Below are 27,742 nucleotides of genomic sequence, written 5' to 3' on the forward strand. Positions count from 1 at the left end.
TTAATGGGGTCCGAGTTGTTGAGGTCATTATTGTGAAAGGTAAAGTCCCCCAGTTAAGGAACCTAAGGAATTTCAAAATAAAAGGTGGTAAAAGGTCTGCTAGCTCATGAGCAAGACAGCTCTCGGACCAGGTGGGTGATCTCTTGAAAACTGCTGCAAAGTGAATGAGGAGTTCATTTTTTGCTGAGAGCATGACTTTGCAGTGAGATGGTGCAGAGGAAGGGAAGGATGAAAAATGTAGGGATCCCGTCACTTAGCTTCTCATGACAGTCAACGTGTTGAATGGGATGTGTAACTGGATATTGGTGACAGAGTCTTCATGAAGCCAGTTTTCTGTAGTAAAGAGAATATCTGGTTGAATGGAGGTGATGAAATCACAACTCCGAGACGGTGTTTCCCAGGAGATCTCACGCTGATGAGGGAGCATTTTAAACTTGGATTTCCATGAATGAAGGCTGAGGTAGTGTGTGGAAGCTTAGGTTTACTCAAAGCCAGGGTGGAAAATTGACAGTTAATGCTAGAGACAAACCCCTGATGGAAGAGGTGAATCTGGGACAGGGACAGCTGAGCGTACCTGATTCTTTGAGTTGGTGATGGTTCTGACAAGAATAGGTCCTTGGAGGTAACAAGTTTGTGCTTGAAGGATCAGGATTCTGGGCGTTGGGGTCTAGGTTTAGCAATGTTAGGGATGGGCATAGACAATATTGCATTTGGTGCACCTTCAGCACTCCTGCTGCGCAAACCCGCTGCGCAAACCTTGGTTCCTAAAAAGGCACCCATTAACAAGAGGCGTGTCTAAGGGTGTGTAGTAGTTCAAAGCAATGAAGTCCAAAAACAGAGGGTGAGAAAACAGAAACCAAACTGGAGCTCGACACCTACAGCAGTGGATGGCAAGCTCCCGAGGCAGCTGCTAGTATGCAGGGAATAAGGAAAGTTAAAATAAAGGTGAGATTAGCAACACCCAAGACACTTCTAAATACCCAAGCTGACTAAGGGTGGCATGAATGCAAGTATGTACGAGACAAAAATACAGGCACCGTTCAGGTATACCTATGAGCACATACTGTACTGATGCCCAGTCACCTCTATAAGTGGCAACAAACAATGAGGTAAGACAAGTCACACTACTCAAGCGAAGCAGTGGCATTAGTTGGCCAGCTGTGTGATCCGTGTAATGGCATGATGTCTACCAGAAAATGTTCATACTTGCCATGGATCTTTACATTTTTTTGATGTTTGAAAGATAAAATGTTAAGGGAATAAAAGGATAAGATGAAATTTAAAACACAATTTCATTCACCTGATTTATGTTTAACCCCTTAGCTGCTGGGCCGTTTCCCCTCCCCCAGTGCTGAGCCCTTTTTTGGCTATTTGGGGTAGTTCGCGCTTAGGCCTTCATAACTTTTTGTCCACATAAGCTATCCACACCAAATTTGCGTCCTTTTTTCCAACATCCTAGGGATTCTAATGGTACCCAGAGTTTGTGGTTCCCCCTGGAGGAGACCAAGAAATTAGCCAAAATACAGTGAACATTTCTTTTTTTCCAAACAAATGGGAAAAAAGGGCTGCCGAAGAAGGCTTGTGGTTTTTTCCCTGAAAATGGCATCAACAGAGGGTTTCTGGTGCTAAAATCACCATCTTCCCACCTTTCAGGAACGGGCAGACTTGAATCAGAAAACCAATTTTTTCAACACAAATTTGGCATTTTACTGGGACATACGCCATTTTTACTATTTTGGTGCTTTCAGCCTCCTTCCAGTTAGTGACAGGAATGGGTGTGAAACCAATGCTGGATCCCGGAAAGGGAAAAATGTCTGAAAACTAGACAACATTTTGAATTCAGCAAGGGGTCATTTGTGTAGATACTACAAGGTTTTCCTACAGGAAATAACAGCTGAAATAAAATAAATATTGAAAGTGAGCTGAAAACAACAGCCATTTTTCTTTATGTTTTACTCTGTAACTTTTTCCTGCGATGTCAGATTTTTTAAAGCAATATATCGTTATGTCTGCTGGACTCTTCTGGTTGCAGGGATATAAAGGGCTTGTAGGTTCATCAAGAACCCTAGGTACCCAGAGCCAATAAATGAGCTGCACCCTGCAGTTGGTTTTCATTCTATACTGGGTATATAGTAATTCATTTGCTGAAATATGAAGAGTGAAAAATAGGTATCAAGAAAACCTTTGCATTTCCAAAATGGGCTCAAGATAAGGTTTTGAGGAGCAGTGGTTATTTGCACATCTCTGAATTCCGGGGTGCCCATACTAGCATGTGAATTGCAGGTCATTTCTCAAATAGACGTCTTTTTTACACACTCTCTTATATTTGGAAGGAAAAAATGTAGAGAAAGATAAGGGGCAATAACACTTGTTTTGCTATTCTATGTTCCCCCAAGTCTCCCGATAAAAATGATATCTTACTTGTGTGGGTAGGCCTAGCACCCACGACAGGAAATGCCCCAAAACACAACGTGGACACATCCCATTTTTTTACAGAAAACAGAGCTGTTTTTTGCAAAGTGCCTACCTGTAGATTTTGGCCTCTAGCTCAGCCGGCACCTAGGGACACCTACCAAACCTGTGCATTTTTGAAAACTAAAGACCTAGGGGAATCCAAGATGGGGTGACTTGTGAGGCTCTGACCAGGTTCTGTTACCTAGAATCCTTTGCAAACCTCAAAATGTGACTAAAAAAACACGTTTTCCTCACATTTCGGTGACAGAAAGTTCTGGAATCTGAGAGGAGCCCCAAATTTCCTTCCACCCAGCGTTCCCCCAAGTCTCCCGATAAAAATGATACCTCACTTGTGTGGGTAGGTCTAGCACCCGCAACAGGAAATGCCCCAAAACACACCGTGGACACATCCCATTCGCCCCAGGTGGCACCTACCTTTTTTAAAAAAAATATATGCCCCTGGGGGGGGCGGCCCGTTTTCCGAGGGGGCCGACCCCCCCAAGTGAAATCCCTGGTGTCTAGTGGTGTTTCCTGGCCCCCGATCGCAGTCCAGGAAACACTTTCAGAAGGCCTCGTAAGAAAGGGGAAACTCTCCCCTTTCTTACGTGGCCTTCCCGAACGTGGGGAAGGCCGTTTGTGGCTGTTTTCCCCATCAGAGCAGGAAGCGGCCACATACTAACGTCACAAAGGGGCAGGTGGGGGGCGGGGGGAGACACGGAAGAGCTTCCGTGTCTCCCAGGGATAAAAAAAAAAAGAAATTATCCTCGGGTGCAACGCACCCGAGGATTTATTAACCCCCTCCCTGGTGTCGGCCACTGGTCGTGACCCGCACCAGGGAGGTAGTGTGGGCGTCGGCCAGTGGCCGACGCCCGCACTAATGAGGTTAAAGTGTGCAGCCCTTTTCTTTTTATTTGTTAAAACTTGAGATGGTACTCATATAGAATATGATTTACAACCGTTGGGCAGCACTGGCCAAAGCGGGTTGCGTGACATTAACCTTGCCAAAGCATGGCAACCTTCCCCACAGGATGCAAGAAAACACACAAACATTGCACATATTCACATAAAGTTTTTTGATTACAAAGTCATTGAGCCTCGAGGATGTGATTTTGTAGAGGTCTGCTCTCTCTAATAGTGGGTGGAACAACCATGCACTCACCTCATACTGTTCATGATAATTATTTGCAATTATTTTGTTTTTGTATAGAGGTTCAATTAACACTTTTGCCTATTTAAACGCTAAAACTACATATTTCACTATTACGCAGTTTAAAGATATTCCAAACACTTCTGTACAATCAAATCAGTTACATCGACCATTGATGGAGGCCAGATTCCTGAAGAGTGGAGGCTTGAACAAAACTCACTTGAGTGAGATTCTATTCAAAATCTGGCTCTATCATGTTTCCACCAATACCCAGGGCCCGCTTTAGCACTGGTGAAGCCCTCTGCCACAGTCTTTTTGGCACCCCCAACTGAGTGCTTAATATGTAAATAAAATTGTGCCGGTGCCCAAAGCCCTCCTCTTAAACACCCAGCTGCTGCAATTAAATGTGTGAGCACAGAATATTGAGGCAGCGTAAGCCATCTCGGGTCTCTTTAATTCGTTTAGAGCCACTCCCTGCCCCTTCAGCTCACCCTTGCAGCTTTCTGCTTTCGCACTTTGTGACGCTTTTTCGGTTTTCACTTCCTCAGTCTTTCCAATATGTGTCTTTTGCTCACAGTAAATGCTTGTGGCAGAAGAATAAGCGCCGTCCCTCAAAATTAAGTGCTGGTGCTCCGTACTTGAAACAACAAGCACAAATTAAACTCTGCCCCCACCCCATGACCACCTCCTCGTATTCCCTCACTACCACCCGGTAAATGTGCCCCTCATCTCTCCATAGCCCCCTTTCGCATATATTCATTTGTTTTAGAGTGCTTGTAAAGACTGGATTTACTAATGCACTCAGCTATCCACATAAAATATAGGCCCTCATTACAACATTGGCAGTAAATTCGGCTTACCGCCGTGCTGACGGCCGCCAACATACTGTGACCGCGGCGGTATCCGCCACTATACAGACACCCACACAAATCCGCCAGACCAACGGTCAGTGATAAAGTGGCGGTACCAAAACCCACACCGTTACACCAACAGAAATACGCCCACAGCATCATGACCCCCGAATCACCGCAGCGGACATTCAACCGCGGTAAACATTAGCGGTACACACTGCTGCACTCAAAATACACACACACACTAAAAAACTACACCACATTGGACAATTCAAACTACACACACCTAACACACATACACACACCACACCCACACACCCAATCCAATATAAAATACCCACCCACAATACCCATAACCCCTTACAATGAAAAAAAATATTGTCAACTGAGAGAGAGACAAGCCAGGAGCACCCACTGTATCTGAGCCACATAACACCATCACCCAACACACCCTCACATATACCACTCACACTACACCCATGGCACCACAAAGACACCCAATGTTCTCAGAGGAGGAGCTAAGGGTCATGGTGGAGGAAATCATCCGGGTAGAGCCACAGCTATTTAGATCACAGGTGCAGCAGATGTCCATTGCTAGGAAGATGGAGCTATGGCGGAGAGTCGTGGACAGGGTCAACGCCGTGGGACAGCACCCAAAAACAAGGGATGACATTAGGAAGAGGTGAAACGACCTACGGGGAAGGTGCGTTCCGTGGTTGCAAGACACCAGGTAGCTGTACAGAGGACTGGCGGTGGACCCTCACCTCCTCCCCCCAACTAACAACATGGGCGGAGCAACTCTTGGCGATCATGCATCCTGAGGGCCTCGCAGGAGTAGCAGGAGGACTGGACTCTGGCAAGTCAAATCTTTACTACTTTATCCCCCATCCTACCTGCATGCCATCACAAACAACAACCCCTACCCTAACCCCATCACCCCACCACCTCACATATACCACACCATCACAACCCACCCATCCCAATACCATGCCCTGCATGCAACACCAATGCATGGACCCCATCACAGACCTGCATGGACACCCATCACCACAGCCTGCACACTAGTGACAATCACTTTGCCAAACCAAGCACAACTCACACAAGCCAAAGCTGCCTAGCTAATAACAACCATAGAGGGAAACATATCCATGCACAAGATGGCACACGCAGATACATTAACACTGCATTTATATCCCCACAGGACCCTCACTCAACGTCACCGGGTAGGAGGTGCCACACACATCCAGTTCCCCCAAAGAGGGCCACAGTGATAACAGCAGCTCTGCATGCCTGGATCACGATGACCAACCTGGCCCATCAGGGACCTCTGGACAGTCAGTGACCCAGCCACAGTTCCAAACCACCACAGAGCCTCCCCCCTCAGGAAACACCACCACAGCACCCACCCAGCAGGCCCATCCCTCTGTCCCCAGGACATGTCAATCAGCAGTGTGTCCATCACTATAGGGGCCCCAGGCAACCCCACAAACACAGGACGAGCAGGGACCTGGGGTCAGTGGCAGTGGGCATACGGTTCAGGGGACAGAGGCACAGGACAACAGGGAAACTGGGAGGACTGCTGTGCGACAGGGGGAGGGCAGGCCCAGGGAACCGACTCTCCACGAGGCACTCACCAACAACCTGGGAGCATACCACCATTCCCAGGAGACCATGGGCCAGATACTGTACAAGTTGCAGGAGACCCAGCGGCTGCAGGAGGGACAGTACCTGGGGATCAGAGAGGACCTGAAAGACATCCACACCACCCTGGTCACCATTGCAGGGGTGCTGGCTGACATGGCCAACAGGGAGGCAGTGGCACACCAATGGGCCCCTGACACTAGCCACACCGAAGAACAGCCCTCCACCTTCACCAGCGCTAGTGGACAGGAGGCCCCGCCAAGGACCAACAGGCCACCAGCATCCCACCCCCTGCAGAAGGAGAACTCCGCAAATGGTCCCTGCGATCCAGGCAGAAGCCAGAGAACATTGCCAAGACCCCCGCCAGGAAATAGGATTCTCCTGATTGTCACCCTTCTGTCCCACTCTGTCACCCTGTCCACCTTGAACTGCCATTGCTCCGCTTCCTATGCCCCTTTGAACAATGCACCTGTGATACAAATAGAATGGACTCTACCCTGGACTTTCCTACATCAGCAACCCAGCCCATTGCAATACCCCCTACACCTATTAGCACATAAATAAACACCTTTTGAACAAATTAAAGTATGGAGTATGTGAATTCTATGACAAATGTATTAGTTTCACAAACTGTAAACATTGCAATTCAAATGTACTGTAATATTAACATTGGTATGACCTCTAGTGGGCAGCAGTAAACACACCAGGAGCCAGAGTGGGGCACAGAGATCTGAAAATAGAGATGTCAAAGAGTACAGTAAGTGGCCATAGCAATAGGGAAATCAGGCTGCATGTTCAATGTCAAACACAAAACTGCAATGGAAGGTGAAGTTACAGTGTCTTACCTGTGTGTCACTGGAAGTACTGTTGAATGTGTGTACTTCTGTTGTCCACATCTTCTTCCTCTGGCTCCTCTTCGTCACTGTCCACAGGCTCCACCGCTGCTGAACAACCATCTCCAGGCTCATCCTCCTGCAGGAAAGGCACAAGGCACCTCAAGGCCAGGTTGCACAACATGCAACATGCAACAATGATCTGGCACACCTTCTTGGGTGAGTAGTACAGGGATCCACCTGTCAGATGGAGGCACCAGATTCTGGCTTTCAGGAGGCCAAAGGTTCTCTCAATGATCCTCCTTGTTCACCCATGTGCCTCATTGTAAAGTTCCTCTGCCCTTTTCCTGGCATTCCTCACTGGAGTCAGTAGCCATGACAGGTTGGGGTAACCAGAGTCACCTGCAATTATTTGAGGGATACCTGTTAGCCACACACTCACCCTTAGGGCCAAACCCACACCCATATACCTACATCAACTGGGTGGGGACCATGGGCTTACCTATTAGCCACACCCTGTGCCTCTGGAGTTGAGATATCACATATGGAATGCTGTTATTCCTCAAGATAAAGGCATCATGCACAGAGCCAGGATACTTGGCATTGACATGGGAGATGTACTGGTCCGCCAAATACACCATCTGCACGTTCAGAGAGTGAAAGCTTTTTCTATTTCTGAACACTTGTTCATTTCTCCGGGGGGGGGGGGGGGACAAATGCAATATGTGTACCATCAATGGCACCAATGATGTTGGGGATATGTCCCAGGGCATAAAAGTTAGCCTTCACTGTGGCCAAATCCTCCACCTGGGGGAATACGATGTTGATGCACATGTGTTTCAGCAGGGCAGACAAAACTCTGGTCAGCACGTTTGAGAACATTGGCTGAGACATCCCTGATGCCATGGCCACTGTCGCTTGGAAGGAACCACTTGCCAGGAAATGGAGCACTGGCAGGACCTGCACTAGAGGGGGGATACCTGTGGGCTGGCGGATAGCTGAAATCAGGTCTGGCTCCAATTGGGCACACAGTTCTTGGATTGTGGCCCTATCAAGTCTTTAGGTCAGGATAATGTGCCTGTACTCCTTTGTCGCCAGGTCCACCAGGGGTCTGTACACAGGTGGATGTCTCCATCTCCTATTCATCCTCAGCGGTTGAACTCTAGGGTGAGAAACGGTGAGCAGAGGGTCATATTCACACATATGTCAAAATTAATATGCATTTCTTCCTTTACAGAAACAGTGTGTGAACTCGAGAGTCAGTTGATGTGCCAATGCCTGCTGTGACGCAGTTAGGTGCCATGGCCTGTGCCCCGCTGAAATGGCAGTAGCCTGACCTGTGAGGAGAGACAAGTAGAAATGAGGTAATTTTTCTTACGTTGTGCGCCGTTGCGTTGACAGTCGACGACCGCCGCGCAACATCGCATTGGTTATCATTAGGTCCTATGGGTGCCAGGAGCCAATGGTGATGTACGCCGGCGGTGACGGTACGCACCGCCACGGACGTGACCGCCATTTTCTATCTGTTCACTCACTTGCTACCTGACCTTCAATAGGAGAGGACCTACACTGCAAGTGCTGCTGTGACCTGTGTCTGGAAGCGACAATGGCTCGAGTGTCTGGGGAAAGGGCCCCCGACTTCACTTCAGAGGAATTGGAGAGACTGGTGGATGGGGTCCTACCCCAGTACACTTTACTCTATGGTCCTCCAGACAAACAGGTGAGTACACTGTGAGCATGATGCGTGGGCCATGAATGTATGGATTGCTGTGTGTGTAAGCCCCGTGGGTGGGGGGGTCTGAGGGATCCTGGGCAGAGTGCTGCATGTATGGTGGGGAATGTATGTGCATAAGGGGATGGGAGGGATATGGTGGGCCATGAGTATGACAGCCCGGACGGTATGACTAATACTTTTTTCTGCTGTCTTTTTCCTGCAGGTCAGCGCCCATCAGAAAAGGATATTTGGTGCGCCATCGCCAAGGAGGTGCGGACCCTGGGGGTCTTTGACAGGCGGAGCACCAACTGCCGCAAACAGTGGTAGGACCTGCGCCACTGAGCAAGGAAGACGGCGGAGGCCCAGCGGGGCTGGCTTCCTAATGAGGAAGGGGTGCCCGTTGTACCCTTACCCCCCTGATGTTCCATGGTGGCCTATCCGGAGTTGGATGGGCGCTGGAAGGCATCACAGCAGACACAAGGGGGTGAGTACAGATTCAGAATCATGACTTTGCGCGTGGTAAGGTTTTACCTGGGTGGGGGATGTGGGCTGTGGGTGCCCCTAGGCCAGGGCAAACATGGCAGGGTATGTTCCATGATGGGCAAGATCAGATGCACTCCAACTCCAATAGTTTTAGTGGGCATGTACTACTGGGCAGGGTCCTGTGGGTTTCAGGTGTGCAGCTAATGGCGTTAGGCATTGTACCCCATGGGCTGGTGACTAGCATTGTAACTGGTAGTGCATGGCCTAGTGCATAGGGCTGTTCCCTGTGTGTAGTGTTGTTGCTGACATTGACCAAGTTTATCCTCTGTCTCCCCCCCTTTTTGTTTTGTCACCCTGTCCTTGTGTGCATTAGCATCATCTGGCGGAGGAGCAGAGGCACCGGTGACGGAGGGAGCTGCATCCCACATGGGCCTGGAGGCCGAATCCACTGACGGTAAGGGCACCAGTGGGACGGAGGGCGAGAGGAGCACCACGACGGAGACAGGAGGGGACACTACCGACAGCGACTCCTCCTCTGATGAAACTCCCTGGCGGTGGTGGACACCTCTGTGCCCACCCCAACAACAGGTACAGCCACAACCCCCGCTACCAGCACTGCCCTCCCAACAGCCCCTCAGCGTGTTTCCCGTGCCCGCTCACCCAGGAGGGTGGGCATCTCCTTCGCCCCAGGCACCTCAGGCCAAATCAACACACAGAAGTGGTTCAGGCAAACACAAGCACCACACTTCATCTCACAGGCACTCACACAAGCACCATCCCCATGCAGACACACCAACATCCACTGCCTCCACTGTGTCCCCCTCCTCCTCGATGTCCACCTCCCTCCCAATAGCGTCTTCACTCACACCTGCATGCACTACATCTTCATCCACTACCTCCATCACCAGAATGCCTATCAGTACACGCCCCTCACTGGAAGTCACCAGCCCCACACCCATGCACACCCTGTGTCCTATCCCACTGTGTCTGTGACCCCTCTTCCCAAAGTACACAAACGCAAGCACACACACACCCAACAGCCATCCACCTCACAACAGCATCCAGCCCATGCACCCAAACACAGCAGACTGGCACCTCCTACAACCACCCCCTCTTCCTCCACTCCCAACCCTTCACCTTCTTCCCACCCCAGTGTCCCTAAAAAACGTTTCCGCGCCAACATTGACCTATTCCCTACCCCTCCCCCCCGTCCTTCACCTCGGGCCAGGGTGGCCAGAACCCAGCCCAGCACCTCAGCCACCCAGTCCACGGCCACTGTGGTTTCTGCAGCTGTTAGAGGCTCCAAGGAGGCACCCGTCGGCCCAGCCAGTGTGCCAGCAACACCTGCCAAGGCCAAGAAGGATCCGCCACCTGGCAAGGGCAAGAAGGGGACACCAGCCAGCAAGGGGAAGGAGGCAGAACCAGCCAGCAAGGGCAAGTCAAAGACTCCAGCTGGCAGAAGCAAGGGCAGGAAGGGGCACAGAACACCAGCCATGGCACTTCAGTCGTCCGAGGCTGCAGGTGAAGGCCTGGAGGCTACCACCACCACTGCCAGCACTGCCACCTGCCCCGCCGCCAACAGCACCACTGCCAGCAGCAGCAGCCCCAGTGGGCAGCTGTCTTAGGCTGCAGATGAAGGCCTGGAGGCTACCACCACCACTGCCTGCACCGCCACCTGCACTGTGGCAAGCACCGCCACCTGCACTGTGGCAAGCACCACCACCTGCACTGCAGCCAGCACCGCCACCTGCACCGCCGCCAGCAGCACCACTGCCAGCAGCAGCAGCCCCAGTGAGCAGCTGTCCAAGGCTGCAGGTGAAGGCCTGGAGGCTACCACCACCACTGCCTGCACCACGGCCAGCACCGTCACCTACACCGCGGCCAGCACCGCCACCGGCCCTGCTGCCAGCAGCATCACTGTCAGCAGCAGCAGCCCCAGTGGGCGGCCGTCCGAGGCTGCAGGTGAAGGCCTGGAGGCTATCACCACTACTGCCTGCACCGCCACCTGCAGCGCAACTGGCATCCACTGAGCAGCTGTCACCGCCGGCGAGCAGTGTGTAGTGGTGTCTACATGGGCTGCAGTGCGTCCTCACCCCTGCAACACCTGTTGGTGTGACACCCAGGTGAGAGACTGTGACCTTGCCCCATCCAGGATGAAGCACACTGGGCACAAGGCCCCCTCCAGAACCAGTGGAAGAAGGCAGCCACTCAGCCCCTCCTTGCCGGGATGAAGCACACTGGGCACAAGGCCCCCTCCAGAACCAGTGGAAGAAGGCATCCACTTGAGAGACTGTGGCCTTGCACTCCCCAGGACCAAGCAGTGGGCAAACCACCTACTTGAGAGACTGTGGCTTTGAACTCCCCAGGACCAAGCAGTGGGGAACCCACCCACTAGAGAGACTGTGGCTTTGCACTCCCCAGGACCAAGCAGTGGGCAAACCACCCACTTGAGAGACTGTGGCCTTGTACTCCCCAGAACCAAGCAGTGGGCATGGAGCCCCCTCCAGACCAGTGGCATTGTACCATCTTCTGGCTGAGGTGCCCCCCATTCCCTGTCCCCCTGAGGCGCCTGTGTGTTTTCGACCTGATGCCCCTACAGTGTTCTCTCTGTATTGAGGCAGGAGTCAAGTGTGGTGTAGGCCTATGTGTTCTGACCCAGTGGGCCATGGAAATTTTGGAGTGGCAGTGTCCCTCCTTTTGTATATATTGTATATATTGTACATACTGTTTATTTATTTATGAACGTATTTCTAAAAAGTTACTAATATTACACTCATTTCAATCAATTCCTTTTGTCCTTGTGTTATTCCTGAGGGTTACGCGGTGTATATGTAATGTTGTTGCATGTGTTTGTGTGTATAGTGTTGGGGGTGAGGGTGGGGGTGTTGCGTGTTACGTGTGTGTGTCACTCTTTTTTTCCTCCCCTCCTCTCCTGTGTGCTAGGTGCAGTCCTCACCGTGGTTGTCTTTGCCGACGTTCATGTTCCTGGTGTATGAGAAGGTACATCAGCATGGGTAAGATCTGCAATTCGGGCTCCATGGGGTCGTGGTTCTTCCTTGAGTGTTGAGAGGCGAGTCGTTTCCCTTCAGAGTAGTGTTTCTGCCGTGCTTTTGATGGAGTTGGTACTGCCCCGGAAAAGCTGGCAGATAGGCGTGTTGTAATGCAGTGGGCGGTACATTGTCTTCCGCCTGGCTGTTGGTGGTTATCGCTGCGGTGTTTGTTGCTACCGCTGTGGCGGTCGGAGTGTTAAAGTAGCTGTCTGTGTTGGCTGTTTCCGCCGTGGTCATGATTCCATTTTTTTTACTGCTGGCCTGTTAGTGGTATTACCGCTTCTTTATCACCGACCGCCAGGGTTGTAATGAGGGCCATTGTTCTGTTGTTTGCAGCAGACATTTTAACCCTGTATGCTACTTTATGGCGAGCTAAAGCTGTCGCTTGACAAAACTCGCATCTCGCCCTAGCAGGAACATTAATCACAAGAGGTATCTTGACATTTTAATTGCTTCATGAAGGCTGGACGCACAAGGAACTTTTCCACAGGTGCTTTTAAATCACAGGTTTCTAAGTTATTGCTAAACACAGCGCCCCCCTGAGGTCAGCGGCCCCCAATTCAGGTCAGCACCCGGTGCGGCCGCACCACTCGCACCACCCAAAAGCCGACCCTGTCAGTGCCTTATACATTTATTTAAACATTAAAAAAAATAAGGGGCCTGATTTAGATATTGGCGGATGGGTTACTCCGTCACAAAGGTGACAGATATCCAGTCCTCCGAAATCTAGATCCCATTTTATCCTATTGGATAAATCAGACCCTAAGTTCTATAGCACATTTCTAAATGTTATCCAAGTTCATCTGTCTGTGCACCCAGGACCTGAACGATTCCCTGTATCATCAGAAAACCCCCGGCCCAGCCCCAATCCATGGAAAAGCTGAAGGCACACAACCATAAAGAACACTACATAATGATGTAATAACAGTCCACATCTGAGAACCCAACTAATTCTCCAATCATTTGTTGACTGTATCTTTGAACCAGTACAGCACTCGGCTGCCTTTTGGCTATGTGTGCGATAAACAACTACTACGTACATTCATAGTGGTCTCTCTACTGCCTGATCTATATTCAGCTAGCAGTACTCAGCACTAATCATCTGTTTACTTTGGGTCATCCTCAGATGACCTGCTGTGACGATTTGACTAACCTCTCCGCTACTGTTGTAGGTGCTATTAATATGCTCCCTCTTGCCAGCAGTAGGTACTCAGAATATTGAGTCTGAAATATTGTTTCACAGTAAAATCATGATCAAAGTATTGTGAATACAAAAATATAATGAAACATTATATCAAATGTAAGTATATTGTTTTTGTCTTTGTTAATAATATGGACCTTTCAAATATTACTTACAATTTTATTGCAGTATAGTTAGTGCCTATGTTAGAATTGTATTACTTAATATATATACGGCCTGATTTACAGGAAATGTATATAACCTACATCTCTCAGAAATTATGGCTACATTTGTTCTTAAGCTATGCTTTTGGGGGCATTCACTAACCATCCCTTCCCAAAAATGTGTAACTTACAACTGTCTTAAGGAACAGTTCAAAGAGGCATATTTACAAGGAGCCTGCACTGCCATTGCGTCATTTGTTTTTTAACGCATCGGCGATGCATTCTCTGCTCCATGTTGCCTCGTATTTACAAAACTACGCCTAGGCCCAATGTGTCAGTTTTTGATGTCCTTTGTCAAAAAATACCTGGCCTGGAACCAGCTGTGCCACACAGATTATAGTACATGCAGGGAAGGCTTTCCTTCCCGAAAACTCACTTAGGACTAACTGATAGTTACAAGTTGTCCAATGTGTGACACATTTTTGAGATGTGTCACTTGTAGCATGGAATGCATCATAATTCCTATGCCTTGGTAACACATAATAGTGGGAATCTGACCAGCTGAAGTCACTTTACATACAGTAAAAAGGATAAAATCACATCCCTTCAGTGCTAGGCCTACACATGTAACACTCATGTAGTAGAACCCTTGCCCAACCTAGGACAATGGCACCTGAGATATCAGCATCCACTGCAGCAATGCAGTGTGACACTGTGTACACCATGGAAGGGACAGGCCAGGATTGTCACATCTCCATATAGGAATGGGTCCCCAAGTCCAGCCAAGAGTACTCCAAAGCACAACAGGTAAGTACCCACATAAGACAGGTAACATATTATTTGTCATTGTACATTACACTACATACTTGCATCCACTCTTATGACAATGTCATTCAATATGTCACATATACTGTACATCCAGGACCAATGTAATTGAGTAAAAGGTGAGTTTTCTAACATTTCATACTCATTCCCCCACACATAAGGCTACTTGCCTCAGTCAGAACTGATGCCTTGCCTATGTGTTTTTGATGCATTGCTGAAGTTGTGCTATTTTTAAGCCCAACTTCAGCAATGTATCACTTTTTATGAGGTTGCATTGTGGCATCCTTCCCCCAAATGCATCAGTATTTCTGATGCATCTTTGGGACCCTACACCATGGTGCATCTGTGGTGTCGTAAGCTGTCATCCCGCAGTGCAAGTGATTTTAACGCATCGCTGCTACAACACAGTGATTTGTTAATCCTTAAAAAAAGATGCAAGTGGCTTCCTTCTTGACCAAAGGTTTGAGTATTTCCTAAATATGTGTAATATATGCAAGATACGATTAAGGAAATATACACATTTGAAAATTAATTTTGGATGTATTTTTTCTGTCACTTAAAATATTCCTGTCTTCTCTAAAACCTATTTAAAATTAGGAAGATTCGTGCTTCTTTCAACACTTTCTCAGCAGTTACATTTGGCTCTTCCAGTAGTAAGCTCTGTGTGCATGTAAGGGTAGTAAATGTGCTTAAAATATGTGTGAATATCAAAGAAGTTATTCACTTGTGGACCACATTTGAGTACATTTCTGTGGAATTTCTTTAACCACTCCCCTGATGCATCAAGTGCATCTTAGAAGAAAACTAAGCAAGGCTTAAATTACCCAGATTTAAGTAATTTAAGACCTGTTAATTCATTTACTTACACTAGTTTGTGAACACAGTGTAACTTACGGAAGAGTAAGTTACTCCTATTTAGAGGTCGGTAAAAGGCCTAAGTCAAAAACGTTATTATTCCAGTGCGTATCTTCAAATTTAAATAATTGTTTTGTTACATGTTACTTTTTGGTGCATTATAATTATTTTGCTTCTTACCTTGTAATTACATTCCATTTGTCAGATTGAAGTGTTTTTTAAGTAGTGTTTTATATAAAAACAATTTAATGAAATTGTCAATTTATTATGAACATTTCAGTTGCATTTTTAATTTATTTAACTAATATTGCAAAAAATATATATATATATATATATATAAAATGTACTAACATTTTAGGTTCATCGTGGGTTTTCTAAATCAAAATACATTTTATATTACTGGTTATGGGGCTTATTGGGGGACTTTGCAGGTACTATTTTATTGTCATGTTAATAATCTTTTTTTGTTTTTGGAAGGGTTCAAATGTTACGAGGACTTCAGTGTATTATAAAATATGGCTGTGGGGCCTTATCATGGAATACACTTGCGAAAATTGTTTTTGGTCCAGTCAAGCTTGTTTCTATCACCTTTAGCTCAACCCTGGGTAACCAGCAAGGCTTAACAAATGAACCTAGTGTAAAGCATTTAAAACAACAAAATAAGAAAGTCACACAACTCGAAAGAACCAGGACAGGCATTTTCAATGCAACGGATCTCGCATTTGTTCGAGTTAGCGCTATTAGCGTTGTAAAGCAAAAAAAAAACGCAGCGCGATCACGCTATGTAAAATGCAGTAGTCCGGACTCCAGGCTGAAAACATCGAACCTCGTATGTTTTTGGTACTTTTCCGGTGCTGTGTAGGTGGGCTAAATACTGGAAAAGGCATGACGTATGCATGCCTTTCCCAAATGGAAGCAAGCGGATTTTAAAAGGCAAGCCCACGAACCAATGTAAGTGAATGACGTGGCATGGGTGTGGTTTCAAGCCCAAGGAGAGATAACAGACTGGACGGAGCACTTTGTGCTCGCCCATAAAAAAGAGTATACTTTTATGAATGAGACCTTGATGACCAAAATTCACCAGAGGGCTCCAGAGATACAGACTTTAGAATGTATTAGCACTTTTAAGGGCAACCGCAAACAAGCCTTAGTCAAGCCTTAGTCAACAAAAAGTTTGTACATTTTTTAAAAGTTTGAAAGAGTTAGTTCAGCTACTCCGGCCCAGCTTGGGTGACCAAATCCAACAGGATGGAGGTCTAAGGGGTCACAAAGGATACTTTGGACAGTTACCTGGCCACCAGAGCGTTATTAAGGCAAGTTCCAAACTTTACAGGACCACCACCATAGACTTTAATAGGGTGTTCCTGATGCTGGGAATGCAGGTGAAAAGGTGCTCAAGGACACTCCGGTTGAGATGCGGTTGACAGAAGTGCCTTTGTGATGTTTCCTCAGTCCATGAATAAAGTGGGGCAACTTAAGCCACAGAAGTCCTCTACTTTGCAATAACTGGCCAGCCGATGCTGGGCTACAGGTCTCCATTCGCCGCAGTTGGAGTAAGATCCTTAGGTGGGGGCTAGTGTCTTTTGTGGGCAATTAATCCGGACGCTGGTATCACTCCCAGGTCTGGAAGAGACAGGTGCAACTTTTGGCTATCTTGGATTTGCCCATTGAGGTGCCTGACGACTGGTAGAAGGAAAACTTCTGCTATGGCTACCAACTTGTGGATTTGTGTTTCTTCAGCTCTTTTGTCCCTGGAGATCGTTCCACAGGATCAACCAACTGATCATTGGAGTCACTGCTTTGATCTTGGGCCAGGATTCAACTTTTCAGTGAGCCAGGAGCCACAGACAGTCCAAACCTCACCAGCCCAAACTACATTAGGTACAATCGTTTTGACACAGCAGCTGCTCTTCATGCAGGTTCAAGGGCATCTTCGCAGTCCTTCTTCAGTCCTTTTTCCAAATCCAACATGTCCTGACGGGCAGGGTTACCGTGACCAAGACTCCTTGGTGAGTTGAAACGTGTTAGTGGTTGTTACTGCAATAAAATACATGCTACTTGTACCTCGTGGAGTGCGGTGCAATCCTTTTGGTATTATTTATATTTTCGAGATTGGTCCTCTTTGTCACTGGCACCGGCAGTGGACTGCGCCGCCCAGCAACTCTTCCACCACTTTGTTCTACTATATATATATATATATAATATATATATATATATATATATATATATATATATATATATATATATATGTATATATACTTACTCAGTAGCGGTCCCAAAAGGTACTTATAGCTACGACCGTGTTCCCATAAAGAAAGTGTTTCATGACTTGCCTACATCTTTGGCACCGTTTGACAAATCTTCAAGAAATTGGTTAAAAAAGTGCCTCAGTGATTCTTGTTGCACACAGAGAAGTTTGAGGTGATCCGTCAAGCGGGGGCCGCGAAATAGAGGGGGGGGGTACAAAAAAGTATAATTTTCCATGTTAATTCTCTTAGGACATTTAGACTCGACTAAAGCCTGAACCACTGGATCGAATTACACCAAATTTGGCAGAAAGTCAGATTATGGTACACAGATTGTGCGTTCGTCTTGGTATAAGTCCTTTCAGTAGTTTTGGAGATTAAAAAGGGAAAATAAATTAGTATATCTCTTGCTGCGACGACCGCAAAAAAAGATTAGCTTGTGCAGGTAAATGCCCAGTTCTGATTGGCTGCCATCACTTCAAACCAGGAAGTGTTGGCAGCCATCTTGAGACTTGGCTTGTCAGTCCGACAAAAAAGTTTTTAAAAAACAACAAGGGGCTAGGGTAGAGTTACCCTGACCTCTTAGCTCTGGTGCTAAAGTCCCAGACAGACCCTCCCAGAGCTAAAAAGCATTTTTTTTTTTAAATGTTCGCCATGATTCGCGGAGAATCCGCAGATCCAGGGAAAAAAAGAAAAAAAAAAGTGCCCGGGTGGGCCAAGTCCTGGGGGCATTGCTAATTTAATGCAGGGGCCACCTGTCCTCCCTACAGCTCCAGGGACCACCACCTCCCCGGGGCTTCACAGAAATATGATGTGGGGGTGATGCAGCCCCCGCAGCTCCGGGGACCACCACCTCCCTGGGACATAACAGAAATATGGTGCAGAGGGGCCGTGCAGCCCCCCACACCCCTAGGGACCACCATTTACAGGGGCATAACAGGAATATTATGTGGAGGGTGCTACCCCCTCACAGCCCCTGGGACCACCATCTCCCCAGGGCTTTAAAAACAATAATGAGAGCCGATCATGGCCCAGGGAACACCATCCCCCAGGGCCCAGCCTAAACATGAATTCTTTTTTTTAGAAGGAGGGCCGTGCGGCCTCCCTCCTCAGGCCGATCTCAGCCTCGGCTACTCCATCCCCCGGGCCTCTCCTAATTCTTACTTTTTTTTTGGGGGGGGCATGCCCCCCGCCCCGGCCAATCTTGGCATCGGGGACCCAATTCCACAGGGCCCGGCCTGATCATTTAAAAATTTTTAGGAGGGGGCCGCGTGGCCAATTTCAGCCCCTGGGGCCCCATCCACTGGAGCCTGGCCTAAATATTCCCTTTTTTTGTTAGGGGAGGGGGCCACGTGGCTCCCCATCCCAAGGCCAATGTTGGCCCCAAAGGGCCCCGGGATCCCAGCCTAATTATTCATGTTTTTATTATTTTTTGGGGGGAGAGTGGACCCTTGGCCCCCCTCAACAGGACCCATCTTGGCCCCAGAGACTACATCCCCCTGGGCCTTCCCAGGTGTCCTGTTGGCGACCGTGGGGGGAACATGAGGGGCCCCACAGTCCCGGCTGGCTCCCCACCTCCTGTGGGAGCCAGCATTGCTGTCACAGAGAGGGAGATGCTCCAAAACTTACTCACGCAGATGTTTTTCAGTTCGGAGAAACCATGCACACAGGATTATGAAAATTGAAAAGTACCAGGAAAATTGTAATCTTTCATGTACACAACATCTTCAACATCTGCATGACCATCCTTGCAGACGTTGTCAGATCCCACGGACTCAACATAATCTCTAAGGCAGACAGCAGACAACTGATCCTCTCACTCACCGAGGACTCCTCCAACACCAAAAGCAACTTCTGCAACATCACGACCAACATAGGCGAATCGATGAGACATAACTGCCTCCAGCTCAACTCCAACAAACGCCTCCACATGGGACCACAGAAGGTGGCCTGCAGAACTTGGACCCACCCCGACTGACCATACACGCAACCTCGGCATCATCCTTGACAGCCAACTGACCATGAAACGACAAATCAATTCAGTCACCTCATCCTGCTTCCACACACTTCAAATGCTCAGCAGAATCTTCAGATGAATCCCAACCCACACCAGAAACACCATCACTCAGGCCCTCATCACCAACTACGGCAGTGCCCTCTATGCCGGAATATCCACCCATCTCCTCAGAAGACTCCAGATCATACTGAACGCTGCAGCCAGACTCATCCTGGACCTCCCCAAATTAACCCACATCTCCCCCCACCTGAGGTACTTCCACTGGCTCCCCATCCACAACAGATGCCAGTTCCAGATCCTCACACGTGCCTACAGAGCCCTCCATGACCTAGGACCTGCCTACCTCGACCATCGACTGAATTTCCACCAACCCTCTAGACACCTGTGCTCCTCTTTACTCACTCTTGCACACACAGCCCCCGCAACCATCTCAACTGCATGGTGGCAGCTCCTTCTCCTACATTGCTGCTAAGACCTAGAATGGCCTTCCCTTACAGCTCTGTACAGCCCCCTAACTGGCAGACTTCAGAAAGAGACTCAAGACCTGGCTCTTCGACAGAGACACAGCGACCAGATGCCCCTATGGTGACAGTGTTGTTTAATGAGTATTTTGGAACTGAGGCCAAAAAATAATGAATGAATAAAACAAGACCTGAAACGAGACTTCAAATGATAAAACTGATTAAATGGCACATTGAAAAATTACAGATTTTTACTTTTCAATTCAATATTCTGGAGAATACTATGCAAATGTCACATACTTTACAACATTTTTGAGCTGATTTCAACAAATTGGCTTTTTCCTGTGTTTTTATTAGCAAAATAAATGAGACACCCTTAAATGTTTTTCTTATTTTGATGTAAAAACAGCAACGTTTTGTGAGAGAATGTTGCTTCAAAGTACTAAGAATCTTTTTACCAGATGTATTACTGAACAAAGACATTCATAATTTTGCAATTTTTTATGCATTACAAATTCACTGACCGAATTATAATTTTACGCACTCCCTACTGAACAACTAAGGGTAATCCCAGATGTCATATAGGATCTGTGAGTAAAGAAAAGTCAGACTACGATTACAATATATGGGTCTGTCGAAACATATCTGCTGTCTATTTCTATACCTCTACATTTCTAGGAATCCTCATTTGAGAAGCATATTCTCATAAAGGGGGCATCGAGAGGCAATGAGTCACAATACAACTCAGAACGCAGGCTGACATCGTCAAATAAAGCATCATTCCAAAATACCTATTGCTTGTGGTTGTTATTGAAGCAGGGTTGGATATAGATAAGTGTTTTTCTCCGCACTCCCTTTTAATGGGTGGGACAGATATACATTACACAGTGCCTTGAGTCAACTGAAAGACAGTATTGAAGCCTTTGGTTACATGTCACATGAATGAGGTGTGATCTTGAATATTGGAAATATCTCCATGCCACACCATTCGGTGATTGCGGAAAAAAACACCATGTTGCAGCTACCCTCGGGTTTAAGCTTCGCGGAGAAACTCATTTGACTCTTCCAAATCTCAAAAATTTAAATTATCTCGAAAATGTTGGATGTAACAGAGCTAATGGTGATAGGCTCAATAAATAGATTACCTGAATGAAAGAGCCATTTCAATGGATTTTGTTTTATCACCCAAGAAAGAGAAAACACAATGCCTAACTCAGTTATTCAAATGTTCTTGGTCTGTTCCATGACTACATGAATCTAGCACCATTGTTGGTAGCCAATATGTCTTGTGATTTGTTGGCCACCTGGAGGCTACTCAGGATCTTAGAACGTATTGTTTCATAATAAACCATGGCTGAAATCACAGTCCAGGTCAGCATGACCACATCTGACTCGCAGAGGGCATCTATTTCATTCATCAGTTTTAATTAATGACATGACTAGACAAAGTAAATCCTGGTAAAGGTGATCAAACCAGCTTCACAGTGCACATGCCTTTGACCAGAGAAAGTGTGCCAGTTTTCTATCAGCTTCTCACAGATTAATGTTTTTCTTTTATACAAGTGTTTTTGGTCTTCACTCAAAATGTGAAAAGCAAATTTAATTGACACACCAAACTGTTGGAATTGTAAACATGCAACTAGTTCTTTAAGACATATGCTTCATGACTGACATGTTATTTTCAATTTTTGGACAGAAGTGTGGAGAGCCAATTAAAAGATTTGTGATCTTCCATGACCTTTGACATTTAACTTAGTCATTAGTAATTCTCATGCTCTTACATACCCACTTTTTGTGATGATTGCAAGCTCTTTGACTTTCTTATCTCTACAACTGTTAAATCAATTTCTTCAAATTGGAAAGAAGCCAACTTATTATCTGTTCATGCTTGGTCGGACTGGACATTTTTTCTTATCTGCAGGCATTTTTAATTCTTAGCTTCATGTAATAACTCTTGCGTGCTCATTTCTCCAGTGTAACATACTCTTGATTCATACATTATTAGCTCTAATGCATTGTTAGAATACATTGTCCTATTTTTATTATAGTACCCTTACAATTTTGATTTTACTTATTTCTTTTTGGTTCTTTGCAACCTTCACTCATTTAATACACTCATGTAAGTTATCATTACTATGGTTATCATACATTTTAATAGATTGTGTTCCTTACAGTTACGCTACTGTTTTTTATATTTTCCTAATTATCTGTCTTGATTATAATTGTAACGTCCTCCCCAGCCAGGAGGTACTTGTAAATGACTACACCACATACAGAGCTTGGTTTTACACGTCTTTATTGCTCGACGTTTAACTGCAAATTCAACATTCTAAACATAAAATCTATTCACCACACCCAAACACTTACGTCACAGTTTTATGGAGTCCATCAGGAACTAAAAGAGTCTCATCATTGTTAACTCACAAGGCAGTACAGTAATCAATAAACTATTTTGAACCACAAAAGAGGCCTTGAAAAGAATATATCCACAGAGCCCCTCCAGTTCTGAAAGCAGCCCTTCCACCAAGAAAATTCCAGACGGTCAGAATGGCCAACCCAGCCCTGGTTAATAAATTCCTGTCAGGATGGTATGCCTGGCACATGATGTCAAGGAAAGTTTTCTAGTGAGTTGGGAGAGGGTAATGAGGTACTTCTATTGAAGCTTCCATTAGCAGTGGCACTTTCTGGGGGACATGCAACGGATAAGGAATTGTATCCAATTGGCAAATGTTCTTGGTGGGACAAAACATATGATCAGTGAATGTATTTGATAGTCAACTGTGCCAGAGGGCGCATAGATTTGATGGCACAGTACACACAAGTATTGATTTAGCACATGGATCTGGGTAAATATGGATTTAATGGTACATGACTGCTTCTAGGAGTAAATGTATTTGATGGGGTACATGAACTAACTAGGGCACCGTGTTTTGTTGCTGAACAGTGTGCGAGAGGGACATCAATACCTGCAGCATCTGATGTGGTCATACGTTCAGTACGATGCATGAATCTGAGAAACAGCCTTAAACAACAAATCAGCTAATGGACACATGCATTTAATGGGCACCGTATGTTAATAGACATGTTATTTTAAAAAACTCATAATCATTAGCACCCATGTCCATTAACTGGAAGCAGTAGAGCATCAGATGATGCCATGTACTCAATGGAATGTATTGTCCGATGATTACAACACCTAACAAAGTAACAACATCCAATGGTGTTTATGTATTTAATGTGAATATCTGCTAGGTACAGTATTCCATGTACCTTCTTTGTATGGAGCACAGTAAGTCTGATGCAGCAATTATATTGCATCAAGAACCTCCTGCTAAGGGCACCCACATCTGAAGTAATGCTTGCCTGCAATATTAAGTACATTGTATGGTCTTATGTACTTTATAGCAGAACATGCATATTAAGGGTCATTCATTTAATAGATACTTTCATCTGGGAACAAACATTTTGAAAAAAGATTGTAAATGATATGTGTTTCATGTATAAACGAGATATACATTTTCTTAGGAAAGAAAATTGCTGTTCTAAGAAATGCTTTTATTAAGGATGCATTTGCAAAGTCAACAGGTCTTGTTTAGGGAAGAGTTTGGAAATAGTTTGGTGAATTGTGTGGTGCCCCCAGCTGTACTAGAAAACAAATCCCACATTTAAGCAACATTTAGAAGATGGTTATGAAAAGTATTCAGTAGATAAAGTTTGTGTTGTAAGTGCTGACTTATTGGCATATATATAGCAAAATATAGCACAGTAGATATTTTTGGGACTGCTATCGAAAGTGATCCTCTTCTGAGAAAATATGTAACAGCAATGAAAGGAATTTTGTATTGTTGATAGCACACTGGTGCACTTAAGCACCAAAACACTGGGGATGCTATAGTATTGTAAGTAAATACAGGACAACGGACCAGGGCTAATATTACTGCAGGCAAGTTGACTTTATGTGTAAGGCTGTATGAGCAACTGTTTTTTGTACTTCAGAAAGTTAGAACAGTAAATGGGTTTACAGGAAATAATCCAGCTCCTAAACAGTGATTGGCAGTGGGAAGAAATGTAAAAATTAACAAGTGCAGGTGAAAACAAGCAGAATATAGGTAGGCATGAGATCTTCAAGACAGCTAGGCTGTTAATGTCCAGCCCTATAAATAAAGAGAAAGGATTTTTTGTACGATTAATGATGCTGATGTGAGAATGGAATAAAAGGCCCCAATCCTCATGTTCCTCTATAGCACAAGGATAAAAGGAAATGGGATTAGGTTTCAGACTTGCCATAAAAATGTTTGTTGTCATCAGGCTTTATGCCTAACAGATCCATAGCCCATAACGTCAGCGCCCTGATGGCCCTACTTTACCATGTAGACCAGCATCTTCCCACTGTGGAAGCATTACTTGATGCTGAAAAAACGTTTGAGTCATTTGAATGATCTTTTATGCATGAGGTGCATCGGGGAATGGTCTTCGACGCCCACTTTCTGAAGATGGTCCCTTTAATTTATACAGATCAAAGAGCGAGGGTCAAAATTAATAAGCAATACCTAGAAAGGATGGTGCTCAATAGAGGTACACAGTAGGACTGTTCATTGTCCCCCTTGATCTTTGCTTTGTTGCTGTTTTTTGGGAATGGCATACACATCAAGGGCTCTGAGAAGGTGGTAAATCACTTATAGCCTCCTTGTCTGCTGGTGACATAATTATGTATGCGCAGAATCAACAAACTAATCCTGCGTCAATAATCAGAGAAGTGACTTGTTTTTTGGATTCTCAGAACTCCAGATAAAGTGGGAAAAATATGAGATACTCACAATGACTGAGGTGCAAGAGAAGATAGTCACAGAGTATCCTTTACGGTTATGCTGAGACACTTTAAATATCTGGGAATCCAAGTCACTAGGGATCTCACCAAATTAGTGCAATTAAATTTTGAGGTCACAGTGGCTTCGTTAAGCAGCTGACTAGATCGTTGGCTATGATTACTGCTATCAATTCTTGGTCAGATTGCTCTCATTAAAATGACTATTCGGTCTAAATTTCTGTATTTATTTGAGAATATTCCATTGCATATTCCTGCAGAATTCTTTAGGTAGTTGCGATAACTGCTATCCCGGTTCTTATGGGATAATGGACAACCACACATACAATGGTCTATCCTTGTTGGACTAAGAACCAGCGGAGGTCTGTCAGTACTGGAACCCTGAGTTCACTACGAGGTGACACATACGCTATATTAAATATTGGCTAATTTCACATTTGCTACTCATGTGTCGATTAATCAAGCATACCTTGGCATGTGTCTTACAGCTCCTTAGCACTATCTGCCAAGGCCATTGCTCTGTCAGACGACATGTTGTAATAGGCACAACCTGCACAGCAACCTGGAGCTAGCACGTGTTGTGCATAGTGGGATCTCCCATACTCCCCGCTACTGCTAGTATGCAGCGATCCATTATTTCCTCCGACTCGGGATTATGGTGCGAAGACTATACTCCAGAAACTGGGAATCGTTTCACTGGGAGACCCTTTCCCCGATGGCTCGTTTATATCCCTCCCAGAATACAAAGTAAAGGGCGGAGACACTCCCTTGGGTATCCTTTACTCTCATCTGCTTTGATTAGTGGTCAAAACCGCATTCCCACAGTTACCTAGACCCCCTAAAGAATGCATGCTTCTTAGTAAGTATATATAGAGAGCATAGCAGGTAAATATATCTCCTTTATGTATTCAGAGATGACGACACTAGGTCCTAATTCTAGTATAAAAGCTAAAATGGGGTGGGGGAGGAAACTGGGATTAGCTGCTGAGGAGAAGACCTGGCAATACTGCTGTGCGCAGGTTAAACACAAATCTTTCACTTATAGACATAAGCTATTACATTTTACATCTTTAACTATATCCGAGGAACGAAGGGCCAAATTCACCCCTAATAGTCACATGGCATATAATAAGTGTGGTATTTTTGATGCAGGCTTTATGTATATGGCATGGTCACGCCCCAAACTGCAAGATTACTGTGCTAAGGTCTTCTCATCATTAAGCACCATAGTTACTACATATCTTCTCAGCAGACAGTCCCAAAATGGCCCTCCTACATTTTAAAATACTTTAGAAGAGATAAAATACCAATGCATGGGATAATATTGTGGGGGATCGCCTTTGCATTGTGGCTTCTAACACTCTTTAGGAGGGTTGGAGGACGTTTCCATCCGAAGAATTCTTCTTTAAACATATGGCAATTTCCAATTCCAGTACCAGTTTTCAAATTAAGGGCCATATGTATCATTTTTTCACATAGCCATTACCTAATTGCAATTTTTTGCGAATCGCAATTAGTTAATCGCTATGTGAATGTATGAAACTCCAGGAGTTTCATTTAGCGATTCCTAACGGTTCACAAATCGACCTACCTCATTAATATTCATAAGGTAGGTTGCAATTTGCGACCCATTGTAAATGGCTACAATCACAGGGATGGTGGCCTGCTGGGCTCAGCAGACCGCCATGTCTGTGATTGCTTTTAAATAAAGCAATCTTTTTTTTTTTAATGCAGCCCGTTTTCCTTAAAGGAAAACGGGATGCGTTTAAAAAACTTTCATTTTTTAAGAGTAGGCAGTGGTCCATGCCTGTTCTTAAAAAATGTTTTTGCATACATTCACAAAGGGGAAGGGGTCCCTTGGGGACCACTTCCCGTTTGCGAATGGGTTACCACCTACTTGAAGTGGGTGGTAAAATGCGAATGTTTTGCGACCGCATTTTGGTCACAAAACATTCCTACATACCACTGTGATTCGGTATCAGAAAGGGGCGCCCTTGACACGCCACTTCCTAATACCTAATCGGAATGTAGTCGCAATTCCAATTTGCGATTCGGTAACAAGTTACCGAATCGCAAATTGGGATTCATACATACCAAAATGCATTTTTGCGTTCGCAAACGGCTGATACATCAGGCCCATAGTAGCTTAACAGACAAATCTTCGAAGGTGAGTTTGGAAAATAAATTCATGAAAATATTCCAATATTTAAGAGTCGGGTGTAGTACCCAGAAATATTTCTTCCTCCCAGCAAAAAATACAATCATGTACCTGTATGAAAATGCTGTGCTGCTCCATCGGGGCTGCTTTTAGAACCCTCCGGCCTAGGAGCGCTCACTCCTTAGCTTAGCATGATTTTCCTTTGTTCACATGGCCAATCCTGGCCTAAATTCTGCTTGTTGACGAAATCTGTGACTCCTCGTGAAACATCCCAGGTAGAAACGTTGAATCAGACAAACTACGGCTCATAGTGTGATCCCGAGAATACACGAAAGGCATTCTGCCATGCCCTACCCCAAAAAACTCCCTTGGAGCTATAAACATTTTTTGTATTTATCCATGGCCGCATACCATCCCTAACAGCCTGGGAACCGCCCCAGGGTAAGGTGGGATGGCTATTAGGTTCCGGACGGGAAGCAGCTTTCACAACTATGTGTGGGCGAGTGAAGTGTGCAGATAAGACAACGTGCTCTTGCAGAAAGCCAGAAAATACCTTTTTCAAATAGTTTGCTCGCTTTGAATCCTCATTAGCATCAGGTTCAATGCAAAGAATGTTCCTAAATAGTATGTCTACACAAAGCTGGTGATGCAGCCAATGTTATACATACAATGCATGCATTTGTTTCCTCAAGTACTGCCTTCTACTGCGATGCAAGAATTTCAGGGCATATTTAAGAGACCCTGGCACCACTGCAGCGTCATTTTGGCTGCTGCTCCGATGGCGCTAAGCACTGCTCCATATTTTCAAGGAGGTGAAACGCCACTTTTTTGAGGCGTT

Source organism: Pleurodeles waltl, chromosome 8 (assembly GCF_031143425.1).
Source record: "Pleurodeles waltl isolate 20211129_DDA chromosome 8, aPleWal1.hap1.20221129, whole genome shotgun sequence".
Classification (NCBI taxonomy): domain Eukaryota; kingdom Metazoa; phylum Chordata; class Amphibia; order Caudata; family Salamandridae; genus Pleurodeles; species Pleurodeles waltl.